Source organism: Streptopelia decaocto (genome assembly GCF_964273445.1).
Source record: "Streptopelia decaocto genome assembly, chromosome: 6".
Taxonomy (NCBI): domain Eukaryota; kingdom Metazoa; phylum Chordata; class Aves; order Columbiformes; family Columbidae; genus Streptopelia; species Streptopelia decaocto.
Window position 1 is genome coordinate 60,763,829 of NC_138660.1, and position 12,736 is coordinate 60,776,564.

A 12,736-nucleotide genomic window follows, 5' to 3' on the forward strand; every position below is an offset into this window, starting at 1 on the left:
TCATTTAGTTCAAACAAAAATAATTATGAAATAAAATGATGCAAACTGACAGCCTGGAAAACTCTGATCCCACATGCTTAAATGTCACATTCACTGGCTGTGTGATGGGAGACTCACATCAGTTCTCTACTATCCAATGATTCTCTAAGTGGGAAAACCTCATTTTTTCTGCTGTAGGACTTTTTTATGAAATGGAAAACAATATACAATTGGTTTTCATTTTTAAAAATATCCCTCGAGCTTATTTTCATTTGAATTCTGGTAAAAAGAATGACTTTTCTTCACTACACTGTGCTACAGATTTAAAGTCTTGCGTGATGTTATAATTGATATTGTCACAAAATATTTTTAAACATAATAAAATATAAAATACATTCTTTTCCTTCTCCTACGATGAATCATTTTACTCTATTCCTTTAAAGACTTGGGAGTTAAAAGGTTTCCACCACAATAAGCTATTAATGTCAACTGTTTCACAATTCATAACACAAATTTATAACAAGTTTCTCTGTTTCTAACTATACAGGAGCACGGAGTTATTTCCGAAGGCAATGTTTCCTGTGATTTCACTTTCTTCATCAGAAGTCACCCATAAGTCAATTGCCCCAGGTTTTTCAAAATGAACTTCATTTGATGGCTTCTGTTATTTCTCTCCCTTCCAGCTAAGGAGTCGCAAAGCAAAGCGAAGCAGAACAGGTACCGGTGCTCCCTTCTACGCACAGGATCAAATGCCGTATCATGTACGGCAATTGTTTTGTAGCCAATAGCTAACTTGTAGTAACTGAATCACAAAATTACTGCTCATTTCTTGCTAACTGAAATAAAACTCTATGTGCAAACATCACCCTGCTTCCCCTGGAAGCCTGGAACGTTTTTCTCTTTTGTTTTTACAGGCACTGTGAGTAGCAAACAACATCCATTCCACACAGCAATACATGGTAGGTTCATTTCTGAACTGACACTTGTTAAATTAAAAGTTCTGATTCATTTTCTTTTTAATCTCTTAGAGTGGAACGGTGAATTTTCAGAGTAATTGTATTTTGCTTAAAAGAACAACAACCCAGGCTCCGAAGTCGGTCTCTTTTAAAAGCGTCACCGGTTTGGAGCTGTGTCTGTTTTTTCTGCCCTGCAGACCGTGTTCACTCCAGACAAGGCGGATGATCAGGGATGAGGATCTCTTACAATCTGTCTAGCGTGGCGGCACCAGAATGTCATCCTGACTTGTCATATGAAATTTCTCCTTTTGTGTGGCTGCCATTGGGTGCATCTACAGTGACTTTTTGGCTTGGATGAGCAGTGTGTGTCCTTCTCAAGTGATTTTTCTGATCATCACACTGACCAGGCTACAATTCACACTGCAGCGTGGCCTTGGAGCCAAGGGATTGGGTTTCTTTTATAATGCACAAAATTGGAAGAGGAACCCCAGCCGCTACTGAGCTTAATGAGAGCTTGGCAGGAGTAAACTCCCCAAAATGCACACAAAGTGGACGTCAGGTCCTTAGAACAAACAGCTTAGCTCTGAGGATCAGCTCCTGGTACAAAGAACTCTAACAGGTTATCTTCAGATCCTACATTCATAGCAATAGAGCTAAGGAAGTCAACGGCCAGGACCAGAACTTACTCTGTAACATCAAAGTAAAAGATAAGCCTGTTGGGAAGACTTTTTCCTACAGACAGAGATGTGCCAGAGGCTTTTTTTTCACTTGGATAATTTTACAGCTTTTGTACCCGATGAAAATAGAAAATATGAAACTATAAAAACAAACATTAAAGCCAGCTGCATGGAAAGTAAATTCTATTTTAATTATATATTACTGTTACTGCACAATGCTAAATACTTTCCAACTATTTACTTAACCTTGCTCCTCAGCATATAAAATTTATCTCAGATTTTCTTCTCTGTACTTACATTTGTTGTACTTACATTTGTTGTACTTACATTTGTTGTACTTACATTGTTACAGCCTAGGAGGTTCAAGAAAAGTGTTAAATTACACACTTTGGGAGAAAGTAGCAAACTGTATAAGTTCTTATAAAAACAAGCTTTGGATGAAAATAACGGACTCATACGGAACACACATTAAGACAAAGTTGATGGGATTCAGTGGTGCTCCAGTGAGAAGCTCAAGCATGAAAAGCTCAGCAGCAGCAGCGCAAGAGCCCGGCTCGGATCTACATAATGAGCCAAATCCACATCACACACAAGTAAGTGCAACTCGAGTGCAGCCACCGGAACTGCACCCCCTTCACCTGTCCCAATTTGATAGCCAAATACACTAACACTAGTATAAACCATGAAATATTGCTGTTTCTTAATCCAAGCTGCTGTTCAAGAGCAGTATCAGTGATTGATCGATTGGCCTAAAGGGAAAATGCGGAAAAAGAACAAAAATAAATCAACGTATGAAATACTATGCAATGTAATATATACCCAGGATCGATCACATTACTGCTCTGTCAGACTGGCCTGCAATTGGGAAATATTCCTGCCTGGCAGAGGTCACTAGCAGGGCAAATCAGTTGCTCAAAAACCATGAGAAGTTCTCATCTCTTACTTCTATTCAATTTCTCTGCAAAAAATACAGTTTTTGCCTAATACTTGCAAGTTTTTACAATGAACTAAGAATACCTCTTTTTACCCATCTAACTGGGTAAAATCTTGAATAGTTGCCCTGGGGTCACTGTGAAGTGCAAAGTATTTGAGAAAAAGAGCACAAAGAAGACCACAACTGGAATAGAAAAGAATATATTCTGCCACGGCAAGAGGAGCCAAGAGAAAGACACAAGTTCTTTCCATAGCACTGAGGTTACGTCAATACTACATCAAGCAGCTCTGTGAAGATCTGTGAGCGCTGGCTCAGGTTGCTAATGCATTGTTGCAATGGGGCTAATGCCCTGGCTTTCAACAAGTGTTAATTAGTTCAAAAGAAAACTATGCCATGCAGCTACACTACCTGAACTATCTCGCATGGCAGGGAACTATATATATATATTTTTTTCCCAAAAAGTTTGCAACATGGCCTCTTTCGCTGTTTCACTCATCCTACCTTAATTTAATTAAATTAATGCACACATGTACAGAACAGCTATCTCTGCATGGCACTAGGGAGACACTACAATGTCCAACAAAATTGGGTTTGTGTTGATACAGATCAGATTTTAGCTTACAGTTTAAGGTTACACTCATTGTTTATTTAAGAAAAAGAATATTACAACTGTCATTATTGGTAGTAGCAGTTGCAAGTATAACTGTTGTCCCCAAACCAAGGTTCTCTACCCAGTGTGTATGCATATGAGCCAAAATTAACACACAGAGATGAGATATTGTTTATTACATAGTTGCACAAGTCTGGATACAGGAATAAAGCCAGCACACCAGAAAGAAAAGTAACAGCCATTATATACAAAATCTTATCCCTGCTCAGGGCAGTCCTACAGAGCCAACTGGTGACACATTTGCCTATTGGGTACATAATCGTTTTGGCATACAATGACATCAAATGCAATACAGGACTGAAATGAATTTTCAAGGAGGAGGCAACAGGCTTTTCTCTGGCACGTGTCTAAGGTTGAAAGAAACAAGCTCCATAATTCTTAAACGAAAAAAAAGAAGGAGCTTTTAGGAGGTAAGTAAGGAGAAACTGTTTCAGCCATACGACCTCTTCACTGAAAAGCCTATCTGCTCTTTTCCAGCTTACCATAACTGTTACGAGAAATGCTAACCAAGTATTTCAGCAGAAGAGATGCCATATTTTAGCTGCTTCTGTCTAAGTGCACAACATTTTCACACAATGCCCAGCCCTCAGACCCATTTCTTCAGCTGACCTGGAACTGTTGCTGCAGGAACTTTACAGAGGACTTTGCTTAGCAAAGGAACCAATTTGTCATTACTCTTCTTCTTACAGTTTACCAAAAAGCTGAATGACAAGCCCAGGTCTTATCTGCTGCCTCTTTTTAGAAGAACTTTCTCCTAAAGAACTTAAACATTAAGACCAAGAACATTTAAAATCAGGACTATTCGGAGGAACAGACCACTTGACTGATTGAAGAAAATAAGGAAACCTGCAGGTTTATTGAAGGGAAACAGTTACAATGAGTGAATGAGCACTTTCTTTAATAATTTCCAAGTCTTGGCCTTGCAAGAGTACACACTGACCAGAAGAGGGACAGGAAAATGGGCGCTGTCACCAGGTGTGATGGAAGGCCAGCAGTTCTCCCGGGTGTTCCTGTGGGAAGGGAAGAATCCCTGCCCTCTAGATGGCATTCTGTGCCTGTGTATCCCTGATGCGAGTGGAGAGCCCTGCCAGGCAATCCGAGCAGTTCTCTACTGCACGGGAAACATGGGCACGCACGTCAAAAAGATCAGATGGCAGCTCTTGGTCTCAATGGGAGGGTGACAGCTGCACACTGCTGAGTGCCAGCACAGGGGCTGTCTTGGGGCAGAGACCCTGCTTGAGCTGTTTGATGTGGGGAGCAGAGGAAAGGTGCTCAGCCCGAGATGAAACAGAATGGAAGATCTCCCTGATCCTATATGGGGAAAGGCAACTTAAAATAGGAAGGGATGGGCAATGTGTGAAAACTTATAATTAAAAAAGAAAAGAGGAAATAAATTGTCCTTATGAAAAAACAAACCTCTCGTCCCACTTGGCATTTAATAGTACTGCAGATCTTAACTAGACAACTCTACATTAAAATGTATGCAGGCATAAACATCCATGCACATAAGGTTATACTGTACGCATGTAGAGCTGTTTTTACGATAAATTAAAATTAAATAGTTAAGTGAGTAATCCAGTATCTATGGAACCGTCAGTGAAAACCAGAGTCACGTGTAATGGACCAAAGTCAGACTATTCCACATTTGATTTATCTGTTCTCTTTATATATTTATAACTAATCTTAAAATCTGTGCTTGTCACCATGACAGATTAAGCAGACTTAAAAATAATCATTTGAGTATTTTCTGCTGTGAACTATTAAAGTGGCTGCATGATAAAGCCAGTGAATATTGAAGTTCATGAGTATGTTAATCACATAGATTTCACATGTTAGTTAAACATATGGCCAACACGGGAGCCAAGACCCTTATGTGCAAGAAGTCAGCAGAGCTCCAGTAACTCTAGTAACATGACTGGAACTATAGCTGCCCAGAATCCCAGCTATAATGTCCAATTCTGTATTTCTACAAGACAAACAAATAAATCGCTATCAAATTAAGAAAAAGTGCATCACCACTCAGACCTCATTACTGTTTCATCATTTTCCAAGGCCAGTAAAGAGAAATGATTTTGCTATGTTAAGAGTTGTAAGGGATTCGGCTCTAACAGCTGAGGTAAATTAATTGGGACTTCCTATGGAAAATATGCACAAAATACTGGGATCTTCTTCATAATGCTAGTTTGACGTGAACTGCAGCTACTTATTTAGTTTATGAACTATACGACTGTCATTACTGTCAGCCAAATCGCATGCATTAGTATGTAAATTAAAAATACAAGGCATGATTCTACAGTCTCTGTCACCCAGAATCTTTTGGCTGGAAGAGCTGCCACTGTGAGCAATGAGAGGGCTCACAGAACGTGCTTGTGTAGAACCGGGGCTGGAGTGCACACGGATAGAAACTATTTAAAAAACCTACCGAGTCTCACTCTTTGAAATGATAGATGTGTTGGGATAAACACAGTCACCTAGATCTATAACACGGTGCTGGAAAATCTCATTTCATTCAGCAGGGAGAGTGAATTTTCAATTGTACCATATGCCTGATTGCTAAAAAAGGTAAGTTACATTATCTACTGATTATGTGCAAGAAGGCACGATACATGGAGGGAAGGGCACTGAAAAACTATCATTATTTAAATTATAAAAGTCAGACTGAAATATCAGATTCCTTCACTGCAACCTACCAAGGACTCTTTGCAGAACACAGTTAACATTTATTTCAATAGAGAAAATCTGACAGGTTTAATAAAACCAAGACCATTTTCCTTGACTTCTGTGACTCACCTTTTCTTCACTGACTACATCTATTTCTCAGACCTTCTGGCACCAAATCATTATTCCTGTAGCCATATTCAATACTTTGAACTATTTAAAGAGTGTTTGCTTTGTCAGCCAAGCACCACGGAGCTTTCTCTGTGGTACCTAACTGTAAGAAAAGAGTCATCGTCCTGGAATTCAGAGTATCATAGAAAAAACTGAATTTATAAGCTGCTTTTACAATAAATATACGTAAATACTTTTGGTTTTGCTAAAATGAACATTAAATGCTTATCTGTGCTCTCCTTATTTTTTGTAAAAATTCCAGAGCTTAGTATACTATCTTGAGGATCCTATATTTTATGTTTTCACAACAGCATGCACCATCATTTAGGAAAATAATCAACACTATACATAAACTAAAGCATCTTCTAAACAGTATCCTGACTAAACTATTAACGTGGATTAAAAATCACAGATAAGAGATGTTTCCTTCATTGGCAAGATGCTGGATTCACTGCCCTGGAAAAGGATATTTTATGTCATTCTACCTTAAGAAGGTACAGCTTAAGTTACCCACTCTGCCTTTCTCATGTGCCTGTACCTCACTTGGATAGGCTGACAAGAGCACTGAATTATCTGATGCTAGAAAGCTAGTAACTTCTATTAAAACCTAAATTGATGGCATGAGCAGGCTAAAGGAGAAAAATCCTGATGTGCAGAAAAATTCCCTTTATACAAGTAGTTGATGGGGTATGACCTGATGTCACACTGAAAACAACTAAACACTAAACACTAAAACTTCACAGAACAGGACCACTAGTTGGAGCACATTCTGTAGAGCACTTGCTGAATCAGCACATTTCAACAGATTTACTGCTCCATGGGTCTCTCAAAGTAGAAAGCAGAGCCAACCTGAAAGTTTTTATCTTTTCAACACGTGCCAAAAACTCAGAAGCTCTGCGCATTGTGACCCAAAACATTTAACTTCTGAACCACTGCTGTAGTGCTTCATATGAGATGCAATTCAATAATCTTTGTTTTTCCTTAGTTAGAAAACAATACCATCTGTTACTCAGACTAAAATTCCCAGCAGGTACCACGGTGGATTTTAGAAACTAAGTATTTTAAGCTTTCATTGAACTGAATAGTCAGAAACGCAGATATGCGTGGCCTCCTCCATGCCTCTGCCACCAGTCATGGAGGCAATGACTTGATGGACAGACTTATTTGTATTAAGGTACTCTTCCACTTCAGGAGATGGAACTGTTTGGTGGAACAGTGGACTGGCAGTCTCTCTCCAATGATAACAGCAAAGAAAATCTTAACAGCTCTTCCTACATCCAGTGGGCAGAGCTATTTCCAACCTCCCTGTGAAAATTCATAGCCCTACTAGCTCGTCTTGATTTTTTTCATGCCAAAAATGAAATTGCCATGAATTTCAACTGGCTTAGGAAAAAAAAAAAGAGTAAAAGTAGAGAGGAAAAAAGGAAAGTCCTTTTAGATGCCAAATATTTTACATGCCTGCAAGAAGTACATTCTCTTCTTTTAAATACTCACTACACATTAACTGAATTTAACTCTCTGCCCAGAAGAGGTTTCTATTAGTTTTCATCTTCTATATGAAGATATTATTTCTACTAACATCCCAACTGATAAGATGCATTGACCACTGGAAGCTATTCAGTCTCTGTGCCAACTGCAGAGAACGCAGCTTCATGCGCTCGTGGGCAGCAGCAGGATGGATGGAAACGCCACAGTGACCAGCAGGAGGGCGTGAGCTGCAGGAGGGAGGGTACAAACATCTGGGCAGATGTTGCATTTAAAGACAGCAGCAGGAGTGGGTGAGGACAGATGGCAAAGAGGAAAGCACCCCAGAGCAGCAAGGCGAGGAGAAACAGGGAGCAGCCGTGAGATCTGGGAACAACCGAGCCACTGAACACCTACGGTTAGAAGAGTTCAAGCAGCAACAGACTATAGAATACATTCAGCTTGACAGTCCTTGTTTGGTTTTAATTCAAAATTTACTCAGTTATTGGGAAGCTAAAACAGTTTGCCAATACTATTACCACCGAAGAGCTGGAATAAACTGGGCTGTTTTTCAAACCAGTGATGCAAGTCAACGCTGATGCATTTTCAGCCACTGGGTGAGTTTGCAAATAAGACTTTCCCAGCCTCATTGTCTGATCCATGGCTATTAAAAAACCACAGTTCTTAGGCACAGTTCAGAAAACTAATTCTGAAAGTCTCCCACTGAAAAGATTTAAAAGTAAAATAATCCAATAATTAGGATTAAGTAGGTTGGCCTTTGGTGACTGATCAGCATAATGAAGGTAGTTAGGTGGATGGCCAAGGCATTGGGCTAGGAAGAGGCTTCTGGCTGAATCAGATTAAATGCATTGGCTAGAACAAGAGCAGTTGCTACAAAATATTTCAAAGTTTTGGATTTTTCTATGCATCTAGGTAAAGTGATTCAAATTTCCTATAAACCAAAATGAAGCAGCTGACTTTGAATAAAGAAGAAGTTTTTCTCACAGTTATTTTCAGAAACTCAGGCTCTTTGCCCCTGCATGTTGCATGTTTCTTTCCATGGAAAATAATATAACTATTAATTTTCTACCAGTTTACATTGTAGAATATGGAAAAAGAGGAAAAAAAAGGGAGGGTATATAATGTAAGAGTAAAACAAACATCAACATGCCCACTCAAAATAAAGTTATCTTCTCAATCCACTAAAAGGAAATATGTACCCTTCTCATATTTCTTTTTTATCTTTTTATAGTTCATTGATACCAAGTCCTTCTTCCGCTGCAGGGTAGTAAAAACATAATATCGGAAATACTTGACATACTTCCTCATTTGTTTAATGGTGATGATACAAGGGAAATTACCCCTCTAATATATTTGAACATTTAGCTTATTATCCTGAGCGAGTTTTCTCCCAAAGCTCAATTTATTAAAACAAAACACATCTTTCTATGATGAACTGCAAAGGGTAAGAGGGCAAAATTCTATAATTAAAATCAGAGTGGTTTTGTCACTCTTTACTAGCAGATACTGCTTCTACTGCAGCTTAGTTTACTGAAACTTTCATTGACTCTCACTCACCCGCAAGCAATGAGATTTTCACACATGAATTAGGCTTTTCATTTGACAACATCAAGGTTACAATTTAATGCTATCCCTTGACTTCTGTGAATTCTTGCTATTTGGTGAAAAACACAAGGTTGTGAGCAGCCTACAATCATTAATTTTGGGGGCTATGGAACTTGTGCTCACTGCAGAACTTCTGGGAGGGAAGGGGGACACTCAGCAAACCAGGGGAACCACTTCCTTGTTGACAATATTTATTTTAATTTGGATGTAAATGCTGCATTTTTACCAAGGCATTAGATGTGTGCCACCATAAACTAAGAATCATAGAATCATTTCAGCTGGAAGAGACCCTCAGGATCATCGAGTCCAGCCATAACCTAACTCTAGCACCATGTCCCTAAGAACCTCGTCTAAACGCCTTTTAAACCCCTCCAGGGATGGTGACTCCACCACTGCCCTGTGCAGCCTGTTCCAATGCCTGACAACCCTTTACAGGAAGAATTTTTTCCTAATATCCAATCTAAACCTCCCCCAGCACAACTTGAGGCCATTTCCTCCTGTCCTATCACTTGCTACTTGGGAGAAGAGACCAACCCCCTCCATGCTACGACCTCCTTTCAGGTAGTTGTAGACAGTGATAAGGTCTCCCCTCAGCCTCCTCCAGGCTGAACAGCCCCAGTTCCCTCAACCACTCATCACACTTGTGCTCCAGGCCCCTCACCAGCTTTGTCACCTCCTCTGCACTCTCTCCAGTATTTCAGTGTCAAGGTGGGTAAATCCTCTCTTCTGAAGAGTGGATGCTGCCCCCACATAACCAAGCTCACGAACTCCCAAGGCGGTGGCACGCTGCTCATCTAATGGTTGTCTCCTAGACACAGGCACTGCTCAGCCTGTAACAGATGGACACCTTGTCATCAGACAAACCTATTGCACCACAGGATGCCGTGTACGCGCCTGCTCCTGCCATAGAGATCAACTCATGAGCCTCACAGGCAGAAGCACACCTACCCTCTGCTTACATGAAAGCCTTGTAGTGATTTCTGGGAGGAAGGGCTGTGGGCTCTTCAGAAATGCAGACATGAAGCCAATCCTGTGGTACCAAGGCACAACTAGATGAAATAGACTGTACAGGATGCAGGAAATCTACAGCTGAGACGGGAAATTGATCCAGTCTTCTTGAGTCTTCATCCAACATCTACTCACATTCCCCTTTCTTTTTGAGGAACTGAGAGGACGTGCAATGTGTGAAAGAATATAACCCCACTAACAAAATTTGTGTATCTTACAGAATCTCTTTTTACTGGCAAAGCTGAGCATCGTCCAACACAACCTCCATTAAGTACTCCTGGGTTGTTTAGTTTGGAGCAATCCCACCAGCTTACTTTCTTCATAATCAACCAAAAGCAAACACTTTCTAAGAAAGCTGCACTGCTGCACTTGCAAAGAAGGAAGTCGGGAAGAGCTGCAACATTTCACACCATTAGACGTAGTTAATTCATTATCGTCAGTGCATAAATGTCTGTGCCAATGACAGACCTTAATAAGCCTTCAAAACTGACACAGTATTTATCACTGATTAAATTTTTAAAATCAAAGTAACTATGGCTTTTACAGACATGTTTAGATTAAGACTGACACTAACTCAGTATATCAGTTTAATTCACTTGCAATTATGCAGGTGCTCGGGCAGCCTGTATTTCAGTTGCTTAAGGCTAAATTGGGGCAGAGGGCCTGCAGCTCCATCTTGGATACTGAAGCTCTAGGACAGTCTCAAGTCCTTCGCTAACACTGTTTTTCAAATATAGAATAGTCTCAAAGCTTTTCTCTGCACCGTGACTATGTAAACTCCTCCTGAAACAAGAAATAGTATACAATGAGAGTCTGCACAATATCTAACATACCCAGGTGGGCGAATTAAGGTTTTGTGAAAAATTTCCAACTTGTATGCATATGACTTTGGAAATACAACATTATTGTTTTACTGCAGTTATGTATAAACCTACATATACCTGAAACTGGTGTATGGGGGTCGATGCATGTCCAGAACAAATTCTATTTTTTTGTACATTTTCCACTACCCTTAAAAAAAAAAGGCAATTCTTCTGGTGATGAAAGCAGTTTTAAAAAAAGAAATTCCACCAAGGAGTTGATATGTTATTCACCGTACTTCATTAATATTTCATTTTTTTGCAGCACTCCAAATATACATAGAAGTTATCAGAGATTTTTTTTTGCTTTGTAAGAGTTAGAAGGCATTTGATCATAACTGCTGAAGTAAATTAAGTGGCATTTCAAGAGCGGCCAACTAAAAATGCTAAAGGCACAATGGAGTTTTGATATCCAGGAAATCACAATTAATTTCAACTACATGAAATGGGATACGAGATGGTACGAACCATTTGTTATTTGTCATCTGTTTCATTTGATTAGAAATGTATGGTATTTATCAGTCAGTAGAGTGGAAATAGAATTTGCTGTAAATGATAAAGGATGTAAAAAGATTACAGGTAAAAGGAGCAATGGGAGAATACGCATATCTATTTCTTATCAAAGTGTATGATAGCTTTCACTTGAGCTGACTACCAAGACACTTGATTATACTGATTTGTATTACTCTGAGAAAATTTCTAGATTAAACAGAAGTTAATAAAACCTAAAAGGTATTACAGAAATTTATTTGGCAATACATTTGACAGTATGCAATTATTAGAGAAAAAAAAAAAAAGAAATGTTAAATACAACTCCACTGATATAGAAGCCATTTACAGAAAGTTTTCTATGAAAATGAAGCCTCCCTTCACACTTTTCACACTTAGGTTGGATAATTTCCTGGTCCATATCTAACAGTCCAGGTTTACTACGGTTTTCCTCACATCATCAGACTTTCCTGAAGAAAACCACCACATACCTCACGTCTACTATGCCAGTACTCCAGGAAGGGCAGAAGCAATTTATTTCATGTATGGAACACGAACTCTTTTCCATACAGATACTCAAATTGAAAGAAAGGAAATAATCTATTTCATTGTATATGTACCAGCTAAACCAGCCATTTCTCCCTGTGCTCCTGGATAGCTTTTCTCATATGGTACTTCATTCACTTGTAACTTAGCTCAGATTTATCCAACTTTTTTTTTGTTTTAATATGATCAGTTAAGAGAATGTATTAATGAGTAAAAAAACCCTAAAAACTTAACCTGCTGAATATGAAGTTTTATATAATAAAAGTGTTGCACCACTTGCTCATACGTTTCCCTAGGTGTACTTCACACTAGTTAGCAATAGGGCAATGAATACAGGTAGGAGGAAGGATGGAATAATTTTACGATGGTCTAACAGACTAAGCTACATGTTGTCATGAGCTACACTTAAGTAACAAACTAATACGAGGAGATATTACAAGACTTCTTAAAAGTGCTGATAGTCATGAAACTATATTAATAAGTGTTAATGGATTAGGTCTCATATTTTGACTATTACTTTTACCAGGCTCTGTTTATAAGTGGTCTTCAGATTCTACAGTGCACAGATAGACCAACTTTAGTAAGTACTTTATTAGCCTTGTTGATTCTATTCACTGTGTATGATACAGTACCATTTAATCACATAATGTAAGATTAAAGATTCTGACACCTGGAACTAACAAACAGTAATTTTTTGT

General features: G+C 39.0%; 1 protein-coding gene across 1 annotated transcript in view; it reads right to left on the reverse strand.

Annotated features, from left to right (window-relative positions):
* The window catches only part of NCKAP5 (NCK associated protein 5), a gene marked incomplete at its 5' end in the record, with an annotated part of 361,561 nt that overhangs the window by 111,899 nt on the left and 236,926 nt on the right, over positions 1–12,736 (reverse strand). The window lies entirely within an intron of this gene.